This window comes from Carcharodon carcharias, chromosome 9 (assembly GCF_017639515.1).
Source record: "Carcharodon carcharias isolate sCarCar2 chromosome 9, sCarCar2.pri, whole genome shotgun sequence".
NCBI classification, from domain to species: domain Eukaryota; kingdom Metazoa; phylum Chordata; class Chondrichthyes; order Lamniformes; family Lamnidae; genus Carcharodon; species Carcharodon carcharias.
The window spans coordinates 83,811,758-83,829,623 of record NC_054475.1 but is presented as its reverse complement, the minus strand read 5'-3'; positions in this window follow the sequence as shown (position 1 = coordinate 83,829,623).

Here is a 17,866-nt window from a genome sequence, read left to right as displayed (position 1 = left end):
ACACAGGATTAAACAGCTTGAGGACAGTGGAGACACAGGATAAAAGAGCATGAGGAGAGCAGGGACACATGATAAAAGATCGTGAGGAGGGTGGCAGAGACACAGGATAAAAGAGCGAGGAGAGCGGAGACATAGGATAATAGAGTGTCAGGAGGGCAGCAGAGGCGCAGGATAAAAAAGCACAAGGACAGCGGAGACACAGGATAAAACAACGCGAGGACAGCAGATACACAGGATTATAGAGCGTGAGGAGAGCAGAGACACAGGATAATAGAGCCCGATGAGAGCGGAGACACAGAATGAAAGTGCGTCAGGAGGGCGGCAGAGACACAGGAGGAAAGAGCTCGAGGAGAGTAGAGACACAGGATAAAAGAGCGAGAGGAGAGCAGGGACACCAGGTAAAAGAACGTGAGGAGGGCGGCAGAGACGCAGGATAAAAGAGCGTGTTGAGAGCAGAGACACAGTATAAAACAGTGCGAGGAGAGCAGAGACACAGGATAAAAGGGCACGAGGAGAGCCGAGACATAGGATAAAAGAGTGAAAGGAGAGCGGACACAAAGCATAAGAGCTTGAGGAGAGCAGAGACACAGGCTAAAAGAGCGTGAGCAGAGCGGAGTCACAGGATAAAACCGCAAGGACAGTGGAGGCTCAGGATAAAAGACCGTAAGGAGAGCAGCGACACAGGACAAAAGAGCACAAGGAGAGCAGGGACATAGGATAAAAGAGTTTCAGGAGGGCAGCAGAGACATAGGATAAAAGAATGAGAGGAGAGCGGAGACACAGGATAAAAGTGCGTGACGAGAGCGGAGACGTAGGATAAAAGAGCATGAGACGGGCAGCAGAGACACAGGATAAAAGAGCACGAGGAGAGAGGAAACAAAGGATAAAACAGCGCAAGCACAGCGGAGACACAGGATTAAAGAGTGCAAGGACAGCAGAGACACAGGATTAAAGAGCGCGAGGAGAGTGGAGACACAGGATAAAAGTGCGTGAGGAGAGCGGAGAACCAGGATAAAAGAGCGCGAGGAGATCGGAGACATAGGATAAAAGAGCTTGAGAAGGGCAGCAGAGGCGCAGGATTAAAGTGCACAAGGACAGCGGAGACACAAGATAAAACAGCGCAAGGACAGCGGAGACACAGGATAAAACAGCTCGAGGACAGCAGCGACACAGGATTATAGAGCACGAGGAGAGCGGAGACACAGGATAACAGAGTGTGAGGAGAGTGGAGACACAGGATAACAGAGCGTGAGGAGGGCGGCAGAGACACAGGATAAAACAGCGTGAGGATTGCGGAGACACAGGATTAAAGAATGTGAGGAGAGTGGAGACACAGCATAAAAGAGCGAGAGGAGAGCAGGGACACCAGATAAAAGAACCTGAGGAGGGTGGCAGAGATGTAGGATAAAAGAGCATGTTGAGAGTATAGACACAGTATAAAAGACCGTGAGGAGAGCAGAGACATAGGATAAAGGAGTGTAAGGAGAGTGGAGACAAAGGATAAGAGCATGAGGAGAGCAGAGACACAGGATAAAATCGCGCGAGCAGAGCGCAGTCACAGGATAAAACCGTGAGGACAGCTGAGCCTCAGGATAAACGAGCATAAGGAAAGCAGAGACACAGGATAAAATAGCGCGAGGAGAGCAGAGACAGAGGATAAAAGCATGAGGAGAGTGGAGACATGGGATAAAAGAGCGTGAAGAGAGCGGAGACATAGGATAAAAGAGGATGAGAAGGGCAGCAGAGACGCAGGATAAAAGAGCACGAGGAGAATGGAGACACAAGATAAAACAGCACAAGAACAGTGGAGACACAGAATTAAAGAGCGCGAGGTGAGCAGAGACAGAGGATAAAAGTGCGTGAGGAGATCGGAGACACACGATAAAAGAGCATGAGGAGAGTAGAGACACAGGATAAAAGAGCCCGAGGAGAGCAGAGACATAGGATAGAAGAGTGCAAGGAGAGCGGAGACAAAGGATAAGTGCGTGAGGAGAGCAAAGACATGGGATAAAAGTGCGTGAGGAGAGCAGAGACACAGGATAAAACAGCATGATGAGGGCAGCAGAGACACAGGATAAAAGAGCATGAGGGGAGTAGAAGCATAGGATAAAAGAGTCCGCGAAGAGTGACGGAGACACAAGATAAAAGAGTACAAGTAACGCACTGGAGATACAGGAAAAAAGAGTCCGAGGAGAGTGGCGGAAACACAGGATAGAAGAGTATGAGGAGAGCGGAGACAGTGGATAAAAGAGTGCGAGGAGAGCACAGACACAGGATCGAAGAGTCCGTGAAGAGTAACGGAGACACAAGATTAAAGAGTAAAAGGAAAGCACTGGATACATAGGATAGAAGAGCACAAGGAGAGCGGAGAGAGAGAATAAAAGAGCGCGGGGAGAGCAGAGACACACGGTAATAGAGTCTGTGGAGAGCGACAGCAACACAAGATAAAAGAGTACGAAGGAAGCACTGGAGACACGGGATAAAAGAGTCCAAGAAGAGCGGCAGAGATACAGGATAAAAGAATACGAGGAGAGTGGCAGAGACACAGGATGAAAGATTCTGAGGAGAGTGGCATAGACACAGGATATTAGAGTCCGAGGAGAGCGGCAGAGACACAGGACAGAAGAGCGTGAGGACAGTGGCTGAGACACCAGATAAAAGAGCGCAAGGAGAGCAGAGACACAGGATAAAAGAGTATGAGGAGGGCGGCAAAAACACAGGATAAAAGAGTGCGAGGAGGGCAGCTGAGACACAGGATGAAAGAGCGCGAGGAGTGCAGAGACACAGGATAAAACCACGAGATGGCGGAGACAGAGGATAAAAGAACGTGAGGAGGGCGGTAGAGATACAGGATAAAAGAGCACGAGGGGAGTGGTGGCACAGGATAATAAAGTCTGTGAAGAGTGACGGAGACACAAGGTAAAAGAGTATGAGGAAAGCACTGGGGTCACAGGATAAAAGTGTCCGAGCAGAGAGGCGGAGACACAGGATAGAAGAGCATGAGGAGGGCGGAGACCGAGGATAAAAGAGCGCAAGGAGAGAGTAGACACAGGGTAGAAGAGTGACGGAGACACAAGGTAAAAGAGTAAAAGGAAAGCACTGGAGACACAGGATAGAAGAGCACAAGGAGAGCGGAGACACAGGATAAATGTATGAAGAAAGCACTGGAGACACAGGATAAAAGAGTCTGGGGAGAATGGCAGAGACACAGGATGAAAGGGTCTGAGGAGAGCAGCAGAGATACAGGACAGAAGAGCATGAGGACAGCGGCGGAGACACAGGACAAAAGAGCAATAGGAGAGTGGAGACAGAGGATAAAAGAGTGAGAGGAGAGTGGAAACACAGGATAAAAGAGCGTGAGGAGAGCGGCGGCACAGGATAAAAGTGCATGAGTGGAGCAGAGGCACAGGATAAAAGAGCACGAGGAGAGCGGAGACACTGGACAAAAGAGCATGAGGAGAGCAGAGACACAGGATAAAAGTGCATGAGTGGAGCAGAGGCACAGGATAAAAGAGTGTGAGGAGAGTGGAGACATAGGATAAAAGAGTGCGAGGAGAGCGGAGAAACTGGATAAAAGAGTGTGAGGAGGGCGGCAGAGACGCAGGATAAAAGAGCAAGAGGGGAGTGGAGGCACAGGATAAAAGAGATGGAGGAGACTGGCTGAGACAAAGGATAGAGGAGCATGTGGTGAGAGGAGACAGAGGATAAAAGAGCATGAGGAGAGCAGAGACACATGATAAAAGAACGTGAGGAGGGCAGCAGAGACACAGGACAAAAGAGTGAGAGGAGAGCGGAGACATAGGATAAAAGAGCGCGAGGAGAGCGGAGGCACAGGATAAAAGAGCATAAGGAGGGTGCAGAGACACAGGATAAAAGAGCATGTTGAGAGCCGCGACACAGGAAAAAAGAGCGTGAGGAGAGCCAAGACACAGGATAAAAGACCGCGAGGAGAGCAGATACATAGGGTAAAAGAGTACAAGGAGAGCAGAGACAAAGGATAAGAGCATAAGGAGAGCAGAGACACAGCACAAGAGTGTGAGGAGAGCAGAGACACAGGATAAAAGAGCACGAGCAGAGCGGAGTCACAGGATAAAAGAGCGAGAGGAGAGCAGGGACACAAGATGAAAGGGCATGAGGAGAGCGGTGACACAGGATAAAAGAGCGTGAGGAGGGTGGTAGAGACACAGGATAAAAGAGCGTGAGGGGAGTGGAGGCACAGGACAAAAGAGTCTGCGAAGAGTGACAGAGACACAACATAAAAGAGTACATGGAAAGCACTGGAGGACACAGGATAGAAGAACATGAGGAGAGTGGAGAGAGAGGATAAAAAAGCGCGAGGAGAGCTGAGACACAGGTTGAAAGTACGAAGAAAGCACTGGAGACAGGGGATAAAAGAGTGCGGGGAGAGTGGCAGAGACATAGGATAAATGTTCCGAGGTGAGCCGCAGACATACACGACAGAAGAGCGTGAGGAGAGCGGCGGAGAAACAGGACAAAAGAGCGATAGGAGAATGGAGACACAGGATAAAAGAGTGAGAGAAGAGTGGAAACACAGGATGAAAGAGCGCAAGGAGAGCGGAGTCACAGGATAAAAGAGCGAGACGAGAGCACAGACAAGGACAAAAGAGCGTGAGGAGAGTGGAGACATAGGATAAAAGAGTGTGAGGAGTGCAGAGACAAAGTATAAGAATGTGAGGAGTGCGGAGGCACAGGATAAAAGAGCGTAAGGAGGGCGGCAGAGACACAGGATAAAAGAGCATGTTGAGAGCAGAGACAGGATAAAAGAGCGCGAGGAGAGCGGAAACACAGGGTAAAAGAGTGCAAGGAGAGCGGAGAGAAAGGATAAGAGTATGAGGAGAGCAGAGACACAGCACAAGAGCGTGAGGAGAGCAGAGACACAGGATAAAAGAGCACGAGCAGAGCGGAGTCACAGGATAAAACCGCGAGGACAGCGGAAACTCAGGATAAAAGAGCGTAAGGAGAGCAGGGACACAGGACAAAAGAGCATGAGGAGAGCAGCGACATAGGATAAAATAGCATGAGGAAGGCAGCAGAGACACAGGATAAAAGAGTGCGAGGAGAGCGGAGACACAGGATAAAAGTGCGTGAGGAGAGCAGAGTCATAGGATAAAAGAGTGTGAGGAGGGCAGCAGAGACACAGGATAAAAGAGCGTGAGGAGAGTGGAGAGAGAGGATAAATGAGCGTGAGGAGGGTGGTAGAGACACAGGATAAAAGAGCACGAGGGGAGTGGAGCAACAGGATAAAAGAGTCTGCAAAGAATGACGGAGACACAACATGAAAGAGTACATGGAAAGCACTGGAAACACAGGATAAAAGTGTCCGAGGAGAGTGGCGGAAACACAGGATAGAAGAGCATGAGGAGGGTGGAGACAGAGGGTAAAAGAATGCAAGGAGAGCACAGACACAGGATAGAACAGTCCATTAGGAGTGACGGAGAAACAAGGTAAAAGAATAAAAGGAAAGCAGTAGAGACACAGGTTAGAAGAACCTGAGGAGAGCGGAGAGAGAGGATAAAGAGCGTGAAGAGAGTGGAGACACAGGATAAAAGAGTGCGAGGAGTGCGGAGACAAAGGATAAGCACGTGAGGAGAGTGGAGACACAGGAAAAAAGAGCATGAGGAGGGCGGCAGAGACACAGGATAAAAGAGCGTGTTGAGAGCCGCGACACAGGAAAAAAGAGCGTGAGGAGAGCAGAGACACAGGATAAAAGAGCGCGAGGAGACCAGAGACATAGGGTAAAATTGTGCAAGGAGAGCGGAGACAAAGGATAAGAGCATGAGGAGAGCAAAGACACAGGATAAGTGCTTGAGGAGAGCAGAGAAACAGGATAAAAGAGCACGAGCAGAGCAGAGTCACAGGATTAAAGAGCGAGAGGAGAGCAGGGACACAAGATGAAAGGGCATGAGGACAGTGGTGACACAGGATAAAAGAGCATGAGGAGAGCGGAGACACAGGATAAAAGAGCATGAGGAGGGTGGTAGAGACACAGGATAAAAGAGCACAAGGAGGACAACAGAGACACAGGATAAAAGAGCGCGAGGAGAGCAGAGACACAGGATAAAAAAGCACGAGGAGAGTGGAGACACAAGATAAAAGAGCATGAGGAGAGCAGAGACACAAGATAATAGAGTGCGAGGAGAGCAGAGACACAGGATAAAATAGTGTGAGGAATGCGGAGACACAGAATTAAAGAGCGTGAGGAGAGCAGGGACACAGGATAAAAGAGCACTAGGGGAGTGGAGGCACAGGATAAAAGAGTCCGAGGAGATTGGCGGAGACACAGTACAGAAAAGCATGTGGTGAGAGGAGACACAGGATAAAAGAGCGTGAGGAGGACAACAAAGAAACAGGATAAAAAAACGTGAGGAGTGCGGAGTCATAGAATAAAAGAGTGCGAGGAATGCGGAGACAATGGATAAACACATGAGGAGAGCGGAGACACAGTATAAAAGAGCGTGAGGATTTTGGCAGAGACACAGGATAAAAGAGCATGAGGGGAGTGGAGGCACAGGATAAAAGTGAATGAGGAGGGCAGCAGACACACAGGATAAAAGCATGCGAGGAGAGCGGAGACACAGGATAAAAGACCGTGAGGAGAGCAGAGACAGAGGATAAAAGAGCGCGAGGAAATGCAGACACAGGATAAAAGACACAGAATAAGAGTCCGGGGAGAGTGGCAGAAACAAAGGATAAAAGGTTCCGAAGAGACCAGCAGACATACCGAACAGAAGAGCGTGAGGACAACGGCAGAGACACAGGACAAAAGAGCGATAGGAGAATGGAGAGACATGATAAAAGAGCATGAGGAGGACTGCAGAGACACAGGATAAAAGGGCGCGAGGAGAGCGGAGACATAGGATAAAAGAACGTGAGGAGAGCAGAGACACAGGATTAAAGAACGTGAGGAGGCCAGCAGAGACACAGGATAAAAGAGCATCAGGAGGGCAGCAGAGACACAGGAGGAAAGAGCATGAGTAGAGTGGAGACACGGGATAAAAGAGCGAGAGGACAGCAGGGACACTGGACAAAAGAGCGTGAGGAGGGCGGCAGAGACACAGGATGAAAGAGCGTGTTGAGAGCCAAGACACAGGAAAAAAGAGCGCGAGGAGAGCAGAGACAAAGGATAAAAGAGCGCGAGGAGACCGGAGACATAGGGTAAAAGTGTGCAAGGAGAGCGGAGACACAGGATAAAAGTATGAAGAAAGCAGGATAAAAGAGTCCGGGGAGAGTGGAGGCAAAGGATAAAAGAGCATGAGGAGGGCAGCAGAGACACGGATAAAAGAGTGCGAGGAGAGTGGAGACACAGGATAAAAGAGCACGAGCAGAGCGGAGTCACAGGATAAAAGAGCGAGGACAGTGGAGACTCAGGATAAAAGAGCGTAATGAGATCAGAGACACAGGACAAAAGAGCATGAGGAGAGCAAGGACATAGGATAAAAGAGCGCTAGAGGAGCCGAGACATAGGATAAAAGAGTATCAGGAGGGCAGCAGAGACACAGGATAAAAGGGCGAAGAGAGCAGAGACACAGTATAAAAGTGCGTGAGGAGAGCGGAGACATAGGATAAAAGAGCATGAGATGGGCAGCAGAGACATAGGATAAAAGAAAATTAGGGTAGTGGAGCCAGAGGATAAAAAAAGTCCAAGGAAAGTGGCGGAGACACAGGATAAAAGAGCACGAGGGGGGTGGAGGCACAGGATAAAAGAGTCTGCGAAGAGTGACGGAGACACAACATAAAAGAGTACATGGAAAGCACTGGAGACAAATGATAAAACTGTCGGAGGAGAGGGGCAGAGACACAGAATAGAAGAGCATGAGGAGGGTGGAGACAGAGGATAAAAGAGCGCAAGGAGAGCACAGACATAGGATAGAAGAGTGCATGAAGAGTGACGGAGACACAAGGTAAAAGAATAAATGGAAAGCACTGGAGACACAGGATAGAAGAACCTGAGGAGAGCAGAGACACAGGACAAAAGAGCGATAGCAGAGTGGAGACACATGATAAAAGAGTGAGAGGGGAGCAGCAATACAGGATAAAAGAGCACAAGGAGAGCAGAGACACAGGATAAAATACCGAGGGGTGAGAGGAAACATAGGATAAAAGAGCGTGAGGAGATGCAGACACAGGATAAAAGTATGAAGAAAGCACTGGAGACACAGGATAAAAGAGTCCGGGGAGAGTGGAAGAGACAAAGGATAAAAGGGTCCGAAGAGAGCAGCAGACATACAGGACAGAAGAGCGTGAGGACAGCGGCGGAGACACAGGAAAAAGAGCGATAGGAGAATTCAGACACAGGATAAAAGAGTGAGAGAACAGCTGAGACACAGGATAAAAGAGCGAGAGGAGAGCAGAGACACATGATAAAAGAGCGTAGGGAGGACAGCAAAGACATAGGATAGAAGAGCGCAAGGAGTGCGGAGACAAAGGATAAAAGAGTGCGAGGAGTGCGGAGACAATGGATAAACACATGAGGAGAGCGGAGATACAGTATAAAAGAGCATGAGGGGAGTGGAGGCACAGGATAAAAGTAAATGAGGAGAGCAGCAGACACACAGGATAAAAGCGTGTGAGGAGAGCAGAGACACAGGATAAAATAGCGCGAGGAGAGGGGAGACACAGGATTACAGAGCATGAGGAGGGCAGCAGACACACAGGATAAAAGAGCGTCAGGAGGGCAGCAGAGACACAGGAGGAAAGAGCATGAGTAGAGTGGAGACATGGGATAAAAGAGCGAGAGGAGAGCAGGGACACCGGAAGAAAGAGCGTGAGGAGAGCGGCAGAGACGCAGGATTAAAAAGCATGAGGAGAGCAGAGACACAGGATAAAAAAGCACGAGCGGAGTGGAGACAAAGGATAAAGGAGCAGGAGGAGAGCAGAGACACAGGATAAAAGAGTGTGACAAGAACGGAGACACAGAATAAAAGAGCATGAGGAGAGCAGAGACAGAGGATAAAAGAGTGCAAGGAGAGCGCAGATACAGGATAAAAGAGTCCGGGGAGAGTAGCAGAGACAAAGGAGAAAAGGTTCCGAAGAGAGCACCAGACAGACCGAACAGAAGAGTGTGAGGACAGCGGCGGAGACACAGGACAAAAGAGCGATAGGAGAATGGAGTCACAGGATAAAAGAGTGAGAGAAGAGCTGAGACACAGGATAAAAGAGTGAGAGGTGAGCGGAAACACAGGATAAAAGAGCAAGAGGAGAGCAGAGACACAGGATAAAAGAGCATGAGGAGGACAGCAGAGACACAGGATAAAAGGGCACGAGGAGAGCGGAGACATAGGATAAAAGAGCGTGAGGAGAGCAGAGACACAGGATAAAAGAAGGTGAGGAGGACAGCAGAGACACAGGATAAAAGAGCATTAGGAGGGCGGCAGAGACACAGGAGGAAAGAACATGATTAGAGTGGAGACACGGGATAAAAGAGCGAGAGGAGAGCAGGGACGCTGGACAAAAGAGCGTGAGGAGGGTGGCAGAGACACAGGATAAAAGAGCGTGTTGAGAGCCGAGACACAGGAAAAAAAGAGCGCGAGGAGAGCAGAGACAAAGGATAAAAGAGCGTTAGAGGACAGGAGACATAGGGTAAAAGTGTGCAAGGAGAGCAGAGACACAGGATAAAAGAGTGCGAGGAAAGCGGAGACACAGGATAAAAGTATGAAGAAAGCACTGGAGACACAGGATAAAAGAGTCCGGGGAGAGTGGCAGAGACAAAGAATAAAAGGGAATGAAGAGACCAGCAGACATACAGGACAGTAGAGCGTGAGGACAGCGGCGGAGACACAGGACAAAAGAGTGATAGGAGAATGGAGACACAGGATAAAAGAGTGAGAGGAGAGCTGAGACACAGCATAAAAGAGCGAGAGGAGAGAAGAGACACAGGATAAAAGAGCATGAGGAGGGCAGCAGACACACAGGATAAAAGGGTGCGAGGAAAGCGGAGACACAGGATAAAAGAGTGCGAGGAGTGTGGAGACCAAGGATAAGCACGTGAGGAGAGCGGAGACACAGGATATAAGAGCGTGAGGGGAGTGGAGGCACAGGATAAAAGAGCATGAGGAGGGCAGCAGAGACACGGATAAAAGAGTGCGAGGAGAGCAGAGACACAGGATAAAAGAGCACGAGTCTGCGAAGAGTGACGGAGACACAACATAAAAGAGTACATGGAAAGCACTGGAGACAAATGATAAAACTGTCGGAGGAGAGGGGCAGAGACACAGAATAGAAGAGCGTGAGGAGGGTGGAGACAGAGGATAAAAGAGCGCAAGGAGAGCACAGACACAGGATAGAAGAGTGCATGAAGAGTGACGGAGACACAAGGTAAAAGAATAAATGGAAAACACTGGAGACACAGCATAGAAGAACCTGAGGAGAGCAGAGACAGAGGATAAAAGAGCGCGAGGAGAGCAGCAGACATACGGGACAGAAGTGCCTGAGGACAGCGGCGGAGACACAGGACAAAAGAGCAATAGCAGAATGGAGACACACGATAAAAGAGTGAGAGGGGAGCAGGAGTACAGGATAAAAGAGCACAAGGAGAGCAGAGACACAGGATAAAAGAACGAGAGGTGAGCGGAAACACAGGATAAAAGAGCGTGAGGAGATGCAGACACAGGATAAAAGTATGAAGAAAGCACTGGAGACACAGGATAAAAGAGTCCGGGGAGAGTGGAAGAGACAAAGGATAAAAGGGTCCGAAAGAGAGCAGCAGACATACAGGACAGAAGAGCGTGAGGACAGCGGCGGAGACACAGGAAAAAGAGCGATAGGAGAATTCAGACACAGGATAAAAGAGTGAGAGAAGAGCTGAGACACAGGATAAAAGAGCGAGAGGAGAGCAGAGACACATGATAAAAGAGTGTGAGGAGGACAGCAAAGACACAGGATAAAAGAGCGCGAGGAGTGCAGAGACATAGGATAAAAGAGTGCGAGGAGTGCGGAGACAATGGATAAACACATGAGGAGAGCGGAGACACAGTATGAAAGAGCGTGAGGATTGTGGCAGAGACACAGGATAAAAGAGCATGAGGGGAGTGGAGGCACAGGATAAAAGTGAATGAGGAGAGCAGCAGACGCACAGGATAAAAGCGTGCGAGGAGAGCGGAGACACAGGATAAAATAGCGCGAGGAGAGGGGAGACACAGGATTAAAGAGCATGAGGAGGGTGGTAGAGACACAGGATAAAAGAGCGTGAGGGGAGTGGAGGCTCAGGACAAAAGAGTCTGCGAAGAGTGACAGAGACACAACATAAAAGAGTACACGGAAAGCACTGGAGACACAGGATAGAAGAACCTGAGGAGGGCGGAGAGAGGGGATAAAAAACGCGAGGAGAACTGAGACACAGGATGAAAGTACAAAGAAAGCACTGGAGACACTGGAGAAAAGAGCGCTGGGAGAGTGGCAGAGACATAGGATAAAAGTTTCCGAGGTGAGCCGCAGACACACAGGACAGAAGAGCATGAGGACAGCGGCGGAGAAACAGGACAAAAGAGCAATAGGAGAACGGAGACACAGGATAAAAGAGTGAGAGGAGAGTGGAAACACAGGATGAAAGAGCGCAAGGAGAGTGGAGACACAGGATAAAAGAGCTAGAGGAGAGCAGAGACACAGGACAAAAGACCATGAGGATGACTGCAGAGACACAGGATAAAAGAGCGTAAGGAGAGTGGAGGCACAGGATAAAAGAGCTTAAGGGGGGTGCAGAGACACAGGATAAAAGAGCGTGTTGAGAGCAGAGACACAGGATAAAAGAGCACGAGGAGAGCAGAGACATAGCGTAAAAGAGTGCAAGGAGAGCGGAGACAAAGGTTAACAGCGTGAGGAGAGCAGAGACACAGCACAAGAGCGTGAGGAGAGTAGAGACACAGGATAAAAGAGCACGAGGGGAGTGGAGGAACAGGATAAAAGAGTCTGTGAAGAATGACGGAGACACAACATAAAAGAGTACATGGAAAGCACTGGAGACACAGGATAAAAGTGTCCGAGGAGAGTGGCGGAAACACAGGATAGAAGAACATGAGGAGGGCGGAGACAGAGGGTAAAAGAATGCAAGGAGAGCACAGACACAGGATAGAATAGTCCATTAAGAGTGACGGAGAAACAAGGTAAAAGATTAAAAGGAAAACACTGGAGACACAGGATAGAAGAACCTGAGGAGAGCGGAGAGAGAGGCAAAAAGAGCATGAGGAGAACAGCAGAGACACAGGATAAAAGAGCGTGAGGAGAGTGGACACATAGGATAAAAGAGTGCGAGGAGTGAGGAGACAAAGGATAAGCATGTGAGGAGAGTGGAGACACAGGATAAAAGAGCGTGAGAAGGGCAGCAGAGACACAGAATAAAAGAGCATGAGGGGAGTGGAGGCACAGGACAAAAGTGAATGAGGAGAGCAGCAGACACACAGGATAAAAGAGTGTCAGGAGGGCGGCAGAGACACAGGAGGAAAGAGCATGAGTAGAGTGGAGACATGGGATAAAAGAGCGAGAGGAGAGCAGGGACACCGGAAAAAAGAGCGTGAGGAGAGCGGCAGAGACGCAGGATAAAAAAGCATGAGGAGAGCAGAGACACAGGATAAAAAAAGCACGAGCGGAGTGGAGACAAAGGATAAAGGAGCAGGAGGAGAGCGGAGACACAGGATAAAAGAGTGTAACGAGAACGGAGACATAGGATAAAAGCGCGTGAGGAGAGCAGAGACAGAGGATAAAAGAGTGCGAGGAGAGCGGAGACACAGGATAAAAGAGCGTGAGGAGATGCAGACACAGGATAAAAGTATGAAGAAAGCACTGGAGACACAGGATAAGAGTCCGGGGAGAGTGGCAGAGACAAAGGAGAAAAGGTTCCAAAGAGAGCAGCAGACAAACCAAACAGAAGAGCGTGAGGACAGCGGCGGAGACACAGGACAAAAGAGCGATAGGAGAATGGAGTCACAGGATAAAAGAGCGAGAGGTGAGCGGAAACAGAGGAAAAAAGAGCGAGAGGAGAGCAGACACACAGGATAAAAGAGCATGAGGAGGACAGCAGAGACACAGGAGAAAAGGGCACGAGGAGAGCGGAGACATAGGATAAAAGAGCGTGAGGAGAGCAGATACACAGGATAAAAGAGCATGAGGAGGACAGCAGAGACACAGGATAAAAGAGCGTGAGGATGCCAGCAGAGACACAGGATAAAAGAGCGCGAGGAGACCGGAGACATAGGGTAAAAGTGTGCAAGGAGAGCGGAGACAAAGTATAAGAGCATGAGGAGAGCAGAGACCTAGGATAAGAGTGCGAGGAGAGAAGAGACACAGGATAAAAGAGCACGAACAGAGCGGAGTCACAGGATAAAAGAGCGAGAGGAGAGCAGGGACACAAGATGAAAGGGCATGAGCAGAGTGGTGACACAGGATAAAAGAGCCTGAGGAGAGCGGAGACACAGGATAACAGAGCATGAGGAGGGCAGAAGAGACACAGGATAAAAGGGCACGAGGAGTGCGGGGACACAGGATAAAAGAGTGCGAGGAGTGTGGAGACCAAGGATAAGCACGTGAGGGGAGTGGAGGCACAGGACAAAAGAGCATGAGGAGGGCAGCAGAGACACGGATAAAAGAGTGCGAGGAGACCGGAGACACAGGATAAAAGAGCACGAGGGGAGTGGAGGAACAGGATAAAAGAGTCTGTGAAGAATGACGGAGACACAACATAAAAGAGTACATGGAAAGCACTGGAGACACAGGGTAAAAGTGTCCGAGGAGAGTGGTGGAAACACAGGATAGAAGAACATGAGGGGGGCGGAGACAGAGGGTAAAAGAATGCAAGGAAAGCACAGACACAGGATAGAACATTCCGTTAAGAGTGATGGAGAAACAAGGTAAAAGATTAAAAGGAAAACACTGGAGACACAGGATAGAAGAACCTGAGGAGAACGGAGAGGGAGGCAAAAATAGCGTGAGGAGGACAGCAGAGACACAGGATAAAAGAGCGCGAGGAGAGCGGACACATAGGATAAAAGAGTGCGAGGAGTGCGGAGACAAAGGATAAGCATGTGAGGAGAGTGGAGACACAGGATAAAAGAGCGTGAGAAGGGCAGCAGAGACACAGAATAAAAGAGCATGAGGGGAGTGGAGGCACAGGATAAAAGTGAATGAGGAGAGCAGCAGACACACAGGATAAAAGCGTGTGAGGAGAGCAGAGACACAGGATAAAATAGCGCGAGGAGAGGGGAGACACAGGATTACAGAGCATGAGGAGGGCAGCAGACACACAGGATAAAAGAGCGTCAGGAGGGCGGCAGAGACACAGGAGGAAAGAGCATGAGTAGAGTGGAGACATGGGATAAAAGAGCGAGAGGAGAGCAGGGACACCGGAAAAAAGAGCGTGAGGAGAGCGGCAGAGACGCAGGATAAAAAAGCATGAGGAGAGCAGAGACACAGGATAAAAAAAGCACGTGTAGAGCGGAGACAAAGGATAAAGGAGCAGGAGGAGAGCGGAGACACAGGATAAAAGAGTGTGACGAGAACGGAGACATAGGATAAAAGCGCGTGAGGAGAGCAGAGACAGAGGATAAAAGAGTCCGGGGAGAGTGGCAGAGACAAAGAATAAAAGTGTCCGAGGAGAGCAGCAGACATACAGGACAGAAGTGCCTGAGGACAGCGGCGGAGACACAGGACAAAAGAGCGATAGCAGAATGGAGACACATGATAAAAGACTGGGAGGGGAGCAGGAATACAGGATAAAAGAGCACAAGGAGAGCAGAGACACAGGATAAAGGAGCGAGAGGTGAGCGGAAACACAGGATAAAAGAGCACGAGCGGAGTGGAGGAACAGGATAAAAGAGTCTGCGAAGAATGACGGAGGCACAACATAAAAGAGTGCATGGAAAGCACTGGAGACACAGGGTAAAAGTGTCCTAGGAGAGTGGCGGAAACACAGGATAGAAGAACATGAGGAGGGCGGAGACAGAAGGTAAAAGAATGCAAGGAGAGCACAGACACAGGATAGAACAGTCCGTTAAGTGTGACGGAGAAACAAGGTAAAAGATTAAAAGGAAAACACTGTAGACACAGGATAGAAGAACCTGAGGAGAGCGGAGAGAGACGCAAAAAGAGCGTGAGGAGAACAGCAGAGACACAGGACAAAACAGCTTGAGGAGAGCAGAGACACAGAATAAAACTGCAAGGAGAGTGGAGACACAGGATAAAAGAGCATGAGGAGAGCGGGGACACAGGATAGAAGAGTGTGAGGAGAGCGGAGACACAGGATAAAAGTGGACGAGGAGAGCAGAGTCATAGGATAAAAGAGTGTGAGGTGGGCAGCAGAGACACAGGATAAAAGAGCGCAAGGAGAGCAGAGACACAGGATAAAAGCGCGTGAGGAGAGCAGAGACACAGGATGAAAGTACAAAGAAAGCACTGGAGACACAGGATAAAAGTGCGTGAAGAGAGCGGACACATAGGATAAAAGAGCATGAGATGGGCAGCAGAGACATAGGATAAAAGAGCACGAGGGTAGTGGAGTCAGAGGATAAAAGAGTCCAAAGAAAGTGGCGGAGACATAGGATAAAAGAGCACGAGGGGGGTGGAGGCAGAGGATAAAAGAGTCTGCGAAGAGTGACGGAGACACAACATAAAAGAGTACATGGAAAGCACTGGAGACAAATGATAAAACAGTCGGAGGAGAGGGGCAGAGACACAGGATAGAAGAGCATGAGGAGGATGGAGACAGAGGATAAAAGAGCGCAAGGAGAGCACAGACACAGGATAGAAGAGTGCATGAAGAGTGACGGAGTCACAAGGTAAAAGAATAAATGGAAAGCACTGGAGACACAGGATAGAAGAACCTGAGGAGAGCAGAGACAGAAGATAAAAGAGCGCGAGGAGAGCGGAGACACATGATAAAAGTACAAAGAAAGCACTGGAGACACAGGATAAAAGAGTCTGGGGAGAGTGGCAGAGACAAAGAATAAAAGTGTCCGAGGAGAGCAACAGACATACAGGACAGAAGTGCCTGAGGACAGCGGCGGAGACACAGGACAAAAGAGCGATAGCAAAATGGAGACACATGATAAAAGACTGGGAGGGGAGCAGGAATACAGGATAAAAGAGCACAAGGAGAGCAGAGACACAGAATAAAGGAGCGAGAGGTGAGCGGAAACACAGGATAAAAGAGCACGAGGGGAGTGGAGGAACAGGATAAAAGAGTCTGTGAAGAATGACGGAGACACAACATAAAAGAGTACATGGAAAGCACTGGAGACACAGGGTAAAAGTGTCCTAGGAGAGTGGCGGAAACACAGGATAGAAGAACATGAGGAGGGCGGAGACAGAAGGTAAAAGTATGCAAGGAGAGCACAGACACAGGATAGAACAGTCCGTTAAGAGTGACGGAGAAACAAGGTAAAAGATTAAAAGGAAAGCACTGTAGACATAGGATAGAAAAACCTGAGGAGAGCGGACAGAGACGCAAAAAGAGCGTGAGGAGAACAGCAGAGACACAGGATAAAACAGCTTGAGGAGAGCAGAGACACAGAATAAAACTGCAAGGAGAGTGGAGACACAGGATAAAAGAGCATGAGGAGAGCGGGGACACAGGATAGAAGAGTGTGAGGAGATCGGAGACACAGGATAAAAGTGGACGAGGAGAGCAGAGTCATAGGATAAAAGAGTGTGAGGTGGGCAGCAGAGACACAGGATGAAAGTACAAAGAAAGCACTGGAGACACAGGATAAAAGAGTCCGGGGAGAGTGTGGAGACAAAGGATAAAAGGGTCCGAGGAGAGCAGCAGTCATACAGGACAGAAGAGCATGAGGACAGCGGCAGAGAAACAGGACAAAAGAGCGATAGGAGGATGGAGACACAGGATAAAAGTGAGAGGAGAGCAGAAACACAGGATGAAAGAGCACAAGGAGATTGGAGACACAGGATAAAAGAGCGAGATATGAGCGGAAACACAGGATAAAAGAGCAAGAGGAGAGCAGAGACATAGGATAAAAGAGTGCGAGGAGTGCGGAGACAAAGGATAAGCACGTGAGGAGAGTGGAGACACAGGATAAAAGAGCGTGAGAAGGGCAGCAGAGACACAGAATAAAAGAGCGTGTTGAGAGCCGAGACACAGGAAAAAAGAGCGTGAGGAGAGCAGAGACACAGGATAAAAAAGCACGAGGAGACCGGAGACATAGGGTAAAAGTGTGCAAGGAGACCGGAGACAAAGTATAAGAGCATGAGGAGAGCAGAGACCCAGGATAAGAGTGTGAGGAGAGAAGAGACACAGGATAAAAGAGCACGAACAGAGCGGAGTCACAGGATTAAAGAGCGAGAGGAGAGCAGGGACACAAGATGAAAGGGCAGGAGGAGTGCGGGGACACAGGATAAAAGAGTGCAAGGAGTGTGGAGACCAAGGATAAGCACGTGAGGAGAGCGGAGACACAGGATAAAAGAGCGTGAGGGGAGTGGAGGCACAGGATAAAAGAGGATGAGGAGGGCAGCAGAGACACGGATAAAAGAGTGTGAGGAGAGCGGAGACACAGGATAAAAGAGCACGAGCAGAAGGGAGTCACAGGATAAAACCGCGAGGACAGCGGAGACTCAGAATAAAAGAGCGTAATGAGAGCAGAGACACAGGACAAAAGAGCATGAGGAGAGCATGGACATAGGATAAAAGAACGCTAGGTGAGCCGAGACATAGGATAAAAGAGTGTCAGGAGGCAGCAGAGACACAGGATAAAAGAGCACGAGGTTAGTGGAGCCAGAGGATAAAAGAGTCCAAAGAAATTGGCGGAGACATAGGATAAAAGAGCACGAGGGGGGTGGAGGCAGAGGATAAAAGAGTCTGCGAAGAGTGACGGAGACTCAACATAAAAGAGTACATGGAAAGCATTGG